We start from the raw sequence: 9,847 nt of genomic DNA, 5'->3' as shown, positions 1-9,847 counted from the left end.
TTCTGATTCATTTACACTTAACTCATCAAAATCTCTTTTCACAGTTTTCACTCTGAGCTTTCTGAATGCTTTAGCTCTATCAAGTCTTTGTTCTAAGAACCAGAAGTCACCTTTTGCTCAAATAAATGAAATAAAGTCAGAACCCAAGCTGGAGTAAAATTCAAAATGTACAATTTGTTTTAATTTAATTTTTTTAAATTTTTGGCTGTGTTGGGTCTTGGTTGCTGTGCACGGGCTTTCTCTAGTTGCGGTGAGAGGGGGCTACTCTTTGTTGCGGTGCATGGGCTTCTCACTGCAGTGGCTTCTCTTGTTGCGGAGCATGGACTCTAGGTGCACAGGCTCAGTAGTTGTGGCTCGCAGGCTCTAGAGCACAGGCTCAGTAGTTGTGGCGCATGCGCTTAGTTGCTCCGCAGCATGTGGGATCTTCCCGGACCAGGGCTCGAACCTGTGTCCCCTGCATTGGCAGGTGGATTCTTTTTTTATATTTATTTATTTATTTATTTTTGGCTGTGTTGGGTCTTCGTTTCTGTGCGAGGGCTTTCTGTAGTTGGGGCAAGCGGGGGCCACTCTTCATCGCGGTGCGCGGGCCTCTCACTATCGTGGCCTCTCTTGTTGCAGAGCACAGGCTCCAGATGTGCAGGCTCAGTAGTTGTGGCTCACGGGCGTGGTTGCTCCGCGGCATGTGGGATCTTCCCAGACCAGGGCTCGAACCCGTGTCCCCTGCACTGGCAGGCAGACTCTCAACCACTGCGCCACCAGGGAAGCCCCCGGCAGGTGGATTCTTAACCACTGCACCACCAGGGAAGCCCGAAAGGTACAATTTTTAATTTAGTTCTTACTCCCTTTTTAAAAGCAGATTTATTTTTACTTATCACATCTTCACTAGGCAAAAACTGCCTTGTACCTAAAACCTATTGAAGGTTCTCTCTCAGGCATATTTTTAAATATACACAGATCTTCAAAAGCAGCAAGTAATTTTTGTATCAAGCATATTTACATTAAGTATATTTCTTTTCTTGCCTTGGTTATATATACTGATGGTGGACTGTTCAGTGAATCCAAGTATACACTGTTCTAGAGGCTGTTTTTTGTTTTTTGTTCCCAAGTGCTCATGTTTTTTGCAAAGTCCATGTAATTTAATCTATGTAATTACCCTTTCAACACAAAAACTTCCGTGATGTTGCCTTATTCCAACAAAAATAGCACTATCTGATCCAACAGATTAATACTCCTGAGGCATCATACAATAACAATCCAATGTGGACATGGGAAAAAGGAAAACCAAATACTGGCAAAGAAATTAGAAATGCAATTTTGCACCTCTAAGGTGCTAACTCACATTTCTAACTTAAACATCAGATCTCAGGACTGTTTGGGCACTGACTTTAACTTATAGATAGTAGTGAATTTCTTAAGGCTGATTAACAGTCTTTCAGACAATTTAAAGATTATAAATGTTAAAAAAAAACAACAACTCCTGTTTCTCTGGCTTTGATAGCTAAACTTTTATTTCAGAATTGTGAATTTATCTCTAATATTCCAGACTCTTAAGATAATGACAGTTAATTAACCTGGCAATAATTGTAGTTTATTTTTCAGAGAATTAAGCACACAATATGAACCATGTGCCAGACAAAACTTGGTCTTCAAACAGCAAGGTACTTAATGCTTAAAATCAAAATTAGATACAGAGGTGTTTTTTTTCAGGGAATGAATGAGAATTGGGCTATTTAAAATAAATTCATTTAACTGATTGCTTTTTAAATTAAAATAACCTTTTTTTCCAATCCCAAAGTAATACATGCTTATTACCAAAAACACAGAGAAGTAGAAAGAAAGAAATAAAGGATATACTCAGGTCCACCCACCCAGAGATAAACATGTTGACATTTCAGTGGGAAGCCATATGGTGCAGAGATGAACTCAAGTTCCAGCCTTAGGCTGTGTGCATTCAAACCTAACTCCACCACTTAACACGTCTGTGAGCTAGTAATTTAAGTTCTCTGTCTCATCTTCCTCATCTGCAAAATAGAGGTTCCAGGATGTGGTGAAGATTATGAGATAAATCATGCAATGTCCCTGGCATATAGCAAACTTTCAATGAATGTTAACTCTTTGTTCAACTTTCTAGATTCTTTTTGTCTTAACATTTTCATCCAGGGACATTGCTGGGTTTGATTTACATTTGAAAAGAGCACTGAGTGTCTCAGAAGATAGTCACTGAAGATAGTTATAATCAGTAGTGTCTCAGAAGATAGTTATAATCAAAATATATTTTTCTTCATACTTCTTTTTTATTTTATAAGGGGAAAATTGTAGATAAAATCTTGCATTCCTAAAATCAAGGCTGGTGATTTTAAAGCACAAGTAAGCTTTTCTTTCATAAAACAAAATAAATTTATCATTCAACAATTTTTCATGCAATAACAAATATTTCAAGCTCTTCCACACAGATTGTCTCATTTAATGCTCATACAAAACTCTTTTGAAAGCACAAGACATTAGAATTATCTCCATTTTTTGAGCTAACTCTTCCCTTAGATTAATGATAGATCATTGTCATTTCCACTTGCCCTTGAAGACTATATTTAGATATGGGGAGAAGTAAAATTACATGTCTCTCTGCTCAACACTAAAAGTTAAAAAGTCCACCTGCTTTTCCTCCCATTTTTCTTATCTTATTTAGAGATACCACCACCCAGGAAGTCAGCCAAACTATAAACCTGTCACTCTATGGCCCTCTCTCTTCATCCTTCACAGTCCATGAATTACAGAGTCCAGTTGATTATATTTCTTAAATACCTCTGGAAACAACCCTTTACTTTGCACCTTCATTGGCACTGTCTGAGTTCAGGTCTGCAGTGTTGCAGTGGCCTTGGAGTTCCCCTCCCTGTCTCCAGTGTTACCTGCTGATATCTGCCAAAGGGAAAACTCTTCTTTGACCACCCATTATCCACAGACTAATGGCAGAAGGCTTTTCATAATCCAGCCCCTTCCCAACTAACAAGATACCTATTTATAAACCATACACCCAAGTATTAACATTATGCTGTGAAATATACCTCTCCAATGACTAAAATACAAATATCCACTCTTTAGGGCACTTCCTTCTTGTTATCAAGGAAACCAGAAGGTTGAACTAGCGATCATAAGGTAGTACTTGGTAAGCAAAGTCACTGCATTATCACAAGGGAGATTTTATTCTGGCTATAATTGATCCCAATAAATTTTCCTTAACCAGATGTGGGTTTGAATTCTGATTCTCCCACTTACTTGTTGAGTGGCCTTTGTCTAGTCCCTTAACCTCTCTGAGCTACTGTTCCCTCATCCATAAAGTGTAGATAATATGGTACTAGCTGCACAGAGTTATTGAGAGAATTAAAAGACAAGCTGCATGGAAAACAATTTTCACAGTACTGGATGCATGGAAAACACTCAATAAAGTCAATCTTACTGATCATCTTTGCATTCAGCATGGCAGTGAGGAATCCTATGTCTAGGATGGGATCGATTATGCAGCCTTGCTTTTACTTTTAGTGGTTTATCGACTTGGGAAAGCAAGAGCACTTTCTCTTTTAAAATATTTTGTCCATTATTGAGTGAAGAGACTTTCTCAGACAGTTAGAAATATTCATTTGGTTGACCTCTGTCTTCTTACCAGACTGTAAGTTACTAGAGGAGAGGCAAGATGTTTTAGTCTTTTTTTTTTTTGAATCCCCAGAAACTAGAAAGTGCCAGGAACATACCACGTTTTTAAAAATATGTTTACTCAATGAATAGATAAATTTCTAGAAGCTGTCCATAAGACAGTTCTGAGTTTATCATCTAGACCAGTGGTTCTCAAAGGTGGTCCTTGAATCAGCTGCTCGGGCATCACCTTGAGTTTGTTAGAAGTGCAAATGAAGGGACCCCACCTCAACATAGCGTATCAGAGGTTCTGGGGTGGAGCACAGCCAACTGTGATTTAACAAGCTATCCAGCTGCTTCTTATGCCTGTTACAGTTTGAGAACTACTGACCAGACAGTTAACACCGTTCTATAAACCTCAAAAACATTATGCCAAACAAAAGACGTCAGAGCCAAAAGAATTATTCCTTTCACACGAAGTTCTAGAATAGGCAAAACCAATATAAGGTGAAAGAAACCAGAATAGTGGTTGCCCTGGAGGGTGGGGTAAGGGGTCGCGGTAGGGATTCGAATGGAAAGAGGCATGAGGAGAGCAGATGGCATGGGTTTATGCCTATGTCAAAACTCATCAAACTGTGTGCTGAAGACCTGTGCATTTTGCTGTATTTAAATGCAATGCCAACAAAAAATTAAAGTAATGCCCTTTGAATTCTTTCTGTATAAGTCTTATCAGCAGGAGATCTATTTGTACATTGCAATCTTAAGATGATCTGCAAGGTCCTGCATGATCTGACCCCCTACCTACTTTTTCTAGCCTTATCTGTCACCACTGCTTCTGTCACTTTTTCAGTCTTTCATCAACATTGACCTTTCACTTTCCCAATGGCATGTATTCCTATACTGCTCCAGGGCCTTTGCACATGTTGTTACTACCCCCTTGAATGTTTCTCATTCTTCCTTTTCACCTGGTTAACTCCCATTCTTCTTTGGTTCTCATTCTTTTGTCTGTTCCTCAGGGAAACCCTACCAAATCTCACTTTGTTGTATGTCCATGGCAACTTTTGTAGGGCTGCTGTGTACACTTGTGCAGGTTGTTCATCTTAACAATGGTTCCCAGCTGAGGTAATAGTGGCTAAAATCCAATTTGTACTCTACTTACAAAGACTTGCACATGGAGCAGGGCTGTGTTGCCTGGAAAAGGGCTGCCTTTTTCTAATTCATCAAAGGCATAGTCTGCTTGCCAAGCTGTGCCTACTCTAGGTTGTTTCTGTCTATGGAAGTGCCTCTTAAAAAATAGCACAAAGATACTACACAGGCTAGCAGCAGCCCTGGCCTTGTACTTCCTCTTCATAGTATTTCACAGTTGTAATTTTACATTTATTTTTGTGATTATTTGGTTAATATTTGTTTCCCCCACTAGACAGTAAGCTCTAGTTTTGCTTGTTATCAAGTATTTCCAGCACCTAGAACAGTGCTTGGCACAGAGTGAGTACTCAGTAAATATTTATGAAACGCTTGAGACATTTTTTACTGCTGGAAGAATATTATGCTTTTTGAAGGTAGAGTCTGTATCTTATTTTCGCTTTTCCCGTCCTCCCCCACTCCACCCCTCACAATTACCTTACTGCTTTGCACATAAATGGCATTCAGTAAATTCCTCCTGATTGATTTAAAAATGTTCAAAGAAGCCATAGATGTTCTATTCACAGAAAAGTGGATCTGCAAGCGTATGATTACGCACTGCCTGGGTGATGATGAACAGCTGCTATTTATGAAGCAGAAGAGACAAAAATTGTTGAATGAATGAGAAATAGACTTCAATTGAAATGGTAAGGATTTAATTTAGCTTTTGAAACTCATTTCCTGATATGAAGCTTACAAGATACTAGAAGACAATACAAAGGGAGGCTGTGAATTTTCTTTTTCTTTAAAAATACATGATCTTTGAGAGTTTTCCAAGATCGATCAACTACCTGTTTAAGGGCTAAGGGGTATTTCTTTTTTTTTTTTTAATAAATTTATGTATTTTTGGCTGCATTGGGTCTTTGTTGCTGCGTGTGGGCTTTCTCTAGTTGTGGTGAGTGGGGGCTACTCTTTGTTGCGATGTGTGGGATTCTCATTGCAGTGGCTTCTCTTGCTGTGGAGCACGGGCTCGAGGCACACAGGCTTCAGTAGTTGTGGCACGCGGGCTCAGTAGTTGTGGCTCACGGGCTCTAGAGCGCAGGCTTAGTAGTTGCGGCACAGGGGCTTAGTTGCTCCGCGGCATGTGGGATCTTCCTGGACCAGGGCTTGAACCTGTGTCCCCTGCATTGGCAGGCGGATTCTTAACCACTGCACCATGAGGGAAGCCCTAAGGGATATTTCTGACTTGAGTTCTCAACACTCTAAGATAGATTTTTTTTTTAAATAAGGTTTTTCATAGGGGATAATTTTACAGAATAGTTGCAAATTTTCTCTCATTAACATCTTACATCACCATGGTACATTTGTCAAAATTAAGAAATTGAAACACATAACTATTAACTAAACTCCAGACTTTATTTGGATTTCCCATTTCTCCAGTTATGTCCTCTTTCTGTCCCAAGTGAGACAGCTTTTTGATGTTCTTCAGTGGTGTATAAAAGATTGTGTACTCTAAATATCAAGTTCTGAATAGAAATACATAAATCTAGAGTGGCCTGGGTCCTTCATCTTGAGGCAAAAGTACTTTCCAATCAACCAAACTTGAATATGATCCCTAGCTCTGCCACTTTGAAAAGCTGTGTGTCATTGGGCAAATTGTTTAATTACACTAAGCAAAGGTTTCCACATTTGTAAAATGGAGGTGGTAAGACCTCTCCAACTGCGATGTTTTCTGAAATCTTTCACAGTAAGGGAATTCAGTGTTGAAAAACTTATGACTTTTTATAGGTAATTAATCTTTTGTATTTATTAAACTAATACCATAAAAATAGCACTCTAAATAGTATACCTGTGATGTTTTATATATGTTAAATTAGAAGAGGGCTAGGGGAGGGATAAATTGGGAGATTGGGATTGACATATAACACTACTATATATAAAATAGATAACTAATAAATACCTACCATATAGCACAGGGAACTCTACTCAATACTCTGTAATGACCTATATGGGAAAACTATCTAAAAAAAAGTGGATATATGTATATGTATAACTGATTCACTTTGCTGTATACATGAAACTAATGCAACATTGTAAATCAACTATACTCCAATAAAAATTAAAGAAGAAAAAAAAAGGAAAAGAAAAACGAGGGTTCAGAGGATCCTGACTAAAGACTCCTTAACCAAACTTTAGTCAGGCTCCTCTGAGCCCTGTTCTCAACTAGACCTTATCCTTCGACCTGCTTAGTTCAGTTGTAGCAAGAATTCTGCTAAGTCAGTTTAGAAAGAATCCTCCACCTTTGATATCTGATAACACTGGCAAGTCAGTTTAGGAAGAATCCCCCTACCCTTGAGGTCCCCTCTAATAAATTCCCATCCACCAACCCCCCTGTAGGGGTGGAAAGACTTTCCCTCTACCGTCCTAGGTTTGAAAGCTGTATCTATGAAATAAACTAAAAACAGGGAAGTTAACAGGAGAAACGGTTTACAAATTTACTAATTTTTAACATTGTATGCACAGGAGCATTGCCAGGGGAAAAAAGTGAATATCAAAAAAAGCAGTGATATTTGAGAGTTTATATCATCTCAGTAGGGAAAGGGGAAAGAGGATGTACGCCACTTAGGGGAGAGTAATGTTTTGGAAAGATGAATGGGCCCTTAGAATAGAAGGGAGACAATGGTCATTTGTGACAAATTTTCTCTGAGTGTGGTGCTGAGTTCTGACTTCTAGTCTCCTCTTCTGTGATAAGAGTCAATCTTCCCTGGTTGATGAAACTGCTGGAGAGGAGATTTATCAGAGTCGAGTTCCTTCTGGAGGATCTATCTTTAGGCAGATAAGTGGAGCTCAGAAAAGTCTGTGTTTCAGGTGCCTTCAGCTCAAAATAATTAGTATGCCAGACTACAATCCTGCAGCCTGTGGAACAAAAACCACGTTGACAGAAAGATAGACAAGATGAAAAGGCAGAGGGCTATGTACCAGATGAAGGAACAAGATAAAACCCCAGAAAAACAACTTAATGAAGTGGAGATAGGCAGCCTGCCAGAAAAAGAATTCTGAATAATGATAGTGAAGATGATCCAGGACCTCGGAAAAAGAATGGAGGCAAACATCGAGAAGATGCAAGAAATGTTCAACAAAGATCTAGAAGAATTAAAGAACAAAAACCTAGAAGAATTAAAGAACAAACAGAGATGAACAATACAATAACTGAAATGAAAAATACACTAGAAGGAATCAATAGCAGAATAACTGAGGCAGAAGAATGGATAAGTGACCTGGAAGACAGAATGGTGGAATTCACTGCCACGGAACAGAATAAAGAAAAAAGAATGAAAAAAATGAAGACAGCCTAAGAGACCTCTGGGACAACATTAAACGCAACAACATTCACATTATAGGGGTCCCAGAAGGAGAAGAAAGAGAGGAAGGACCTGAGAAAATGTTTGAAGAGATTATAGTTGAAAACTTCCCTAACATGGGAAAGGAAATAGCCACCCAAGTCCAAGAAGCACAGAGAGTCCCAGGCAGGATAAACCCAAGGAGAAACACGCCAAGACACATAGTAATCAAATTAACAAAAATTAAAGACAAAGAAAAATTATTGAAAGCAGCAAGGGAAAAATGACAAATAACATACAAGGGAACTCCCATAAGGTTAACAGCTGATTTCTCAGCAGAAACTCTACAAGCCAGAAGGGAGTGGCATGATATATTTAAAGTGATGAAAGGGAAGAACCTACAACCAAGATTACTCTACCCAGCAAGGATCTCATTCGGATTTGACGGAGAAATCAAAAGCTTTACAGACAAGCAAAAGCTAAGAGAATTCAGCAACACCAAACCAGCTCTACAACAAATGCTAAAGGAACTTCTCCAAGTGGGAAACACAAGAAAAGAAAAGGAACGACAAAACAAACCCATAATGATGAAGAAAATGGTAATAAGAACATACATATCGATAGTTACCTTAAACATGAATGGATTAAATGCTCCAACCAAAAGACACAGGCTCTCTGAATGGATACATAAATAAGACCTATATATATGCTGTCTACAAGAGACGCACTTCAGACCTAGAGATACATACAGACTGAAAGTGAGGAGATAGAAAAAGACATTCCATGCAAATGGAAATCAAAAGAAAGCTGGAGTAGCTATACTCATATCAGATAAAATACACTTTAAAATAAAGACTGTTACAAGAGACAAGGAAGGACACTACATAATGATCAAGGGGTCAATCCAAGAAGAAGATATAACAATTATAAATATATATGCACCCAACATAGCAGCACCTCAATATATAAGGCAACTGCTAACAGCTATAAAAGAGGAAATCAACAGTAACACAATAATAGTGGGGAACTTTAACACCTCACTTACACCAATGGACAGATCATCCAACAGAAAATTAATAAGGAAACACAAGCTTTAAATGACACAATAGACCAGATAGATTTAATTGATATTTACAGGACATTCCATCTAAAAACAGCAGATTACACTTTCTTCTCAAGTGTGCACTGAACATTCTCCAGGATAGATCACATCTTGCGTCACAAATCAAGCCTCAGTAAATTTAAGAAAATTGAAATCATATCAAGCATCTTTTCTGACCACAATGCTATGAGATTAGAAATCAATTACAGGGAAAAAAAATGTAAAAAACACAAACACATGGAGGCTAAACAATACATTACTAAATAACCAAGAGATCACTGAAGAAATCAAAGAGGAAATCAAAAAATACCTAGAGACAAATGACAATGAATACACGACGATCCAAAACCTATGGGATGCAGCAAAAGCAGTTCTAAGAGGGAAGTTTATAGCAATATAAGCCTACCTCAAGAAACAAGAAAAATCTCAAATAAACAATCTAACCTTACACCTAAAGGAACTAGAGAAAGGAAAACAAACAAAATCCAAAGTTAGTAGAAGGAAAGAAACCATAAAGATCAGAGCAGAAATAAATGAAATAGAAACAAAGAAAATAATAGCAAAGATCAATAAAGCTAAAAGCTGGTTCTTTGAGAAGATAAACAATATTGATAAACCATTAGCCAGATTCATCAAGAAAAAGAGGGAGAGGACT

This window comes from Balaenoptera physalus (genome assembly GCF_965194825.1).
Source record: "Balaenoptera physalus genome assembly, chromosome: 10".
In the NCBI taxonomy this organism is placed as follows: Eukaryota; Metazoa; Chordata; class Mammalia; order Artiodactyla; family Balaenopteridae; genus Balaenoptera; species Balaenoptera physalus.
The sequence above is the reverse complement of the archived record's forward strand: the minus strand, read 5'-3'. Positions refer to the sequence as shown.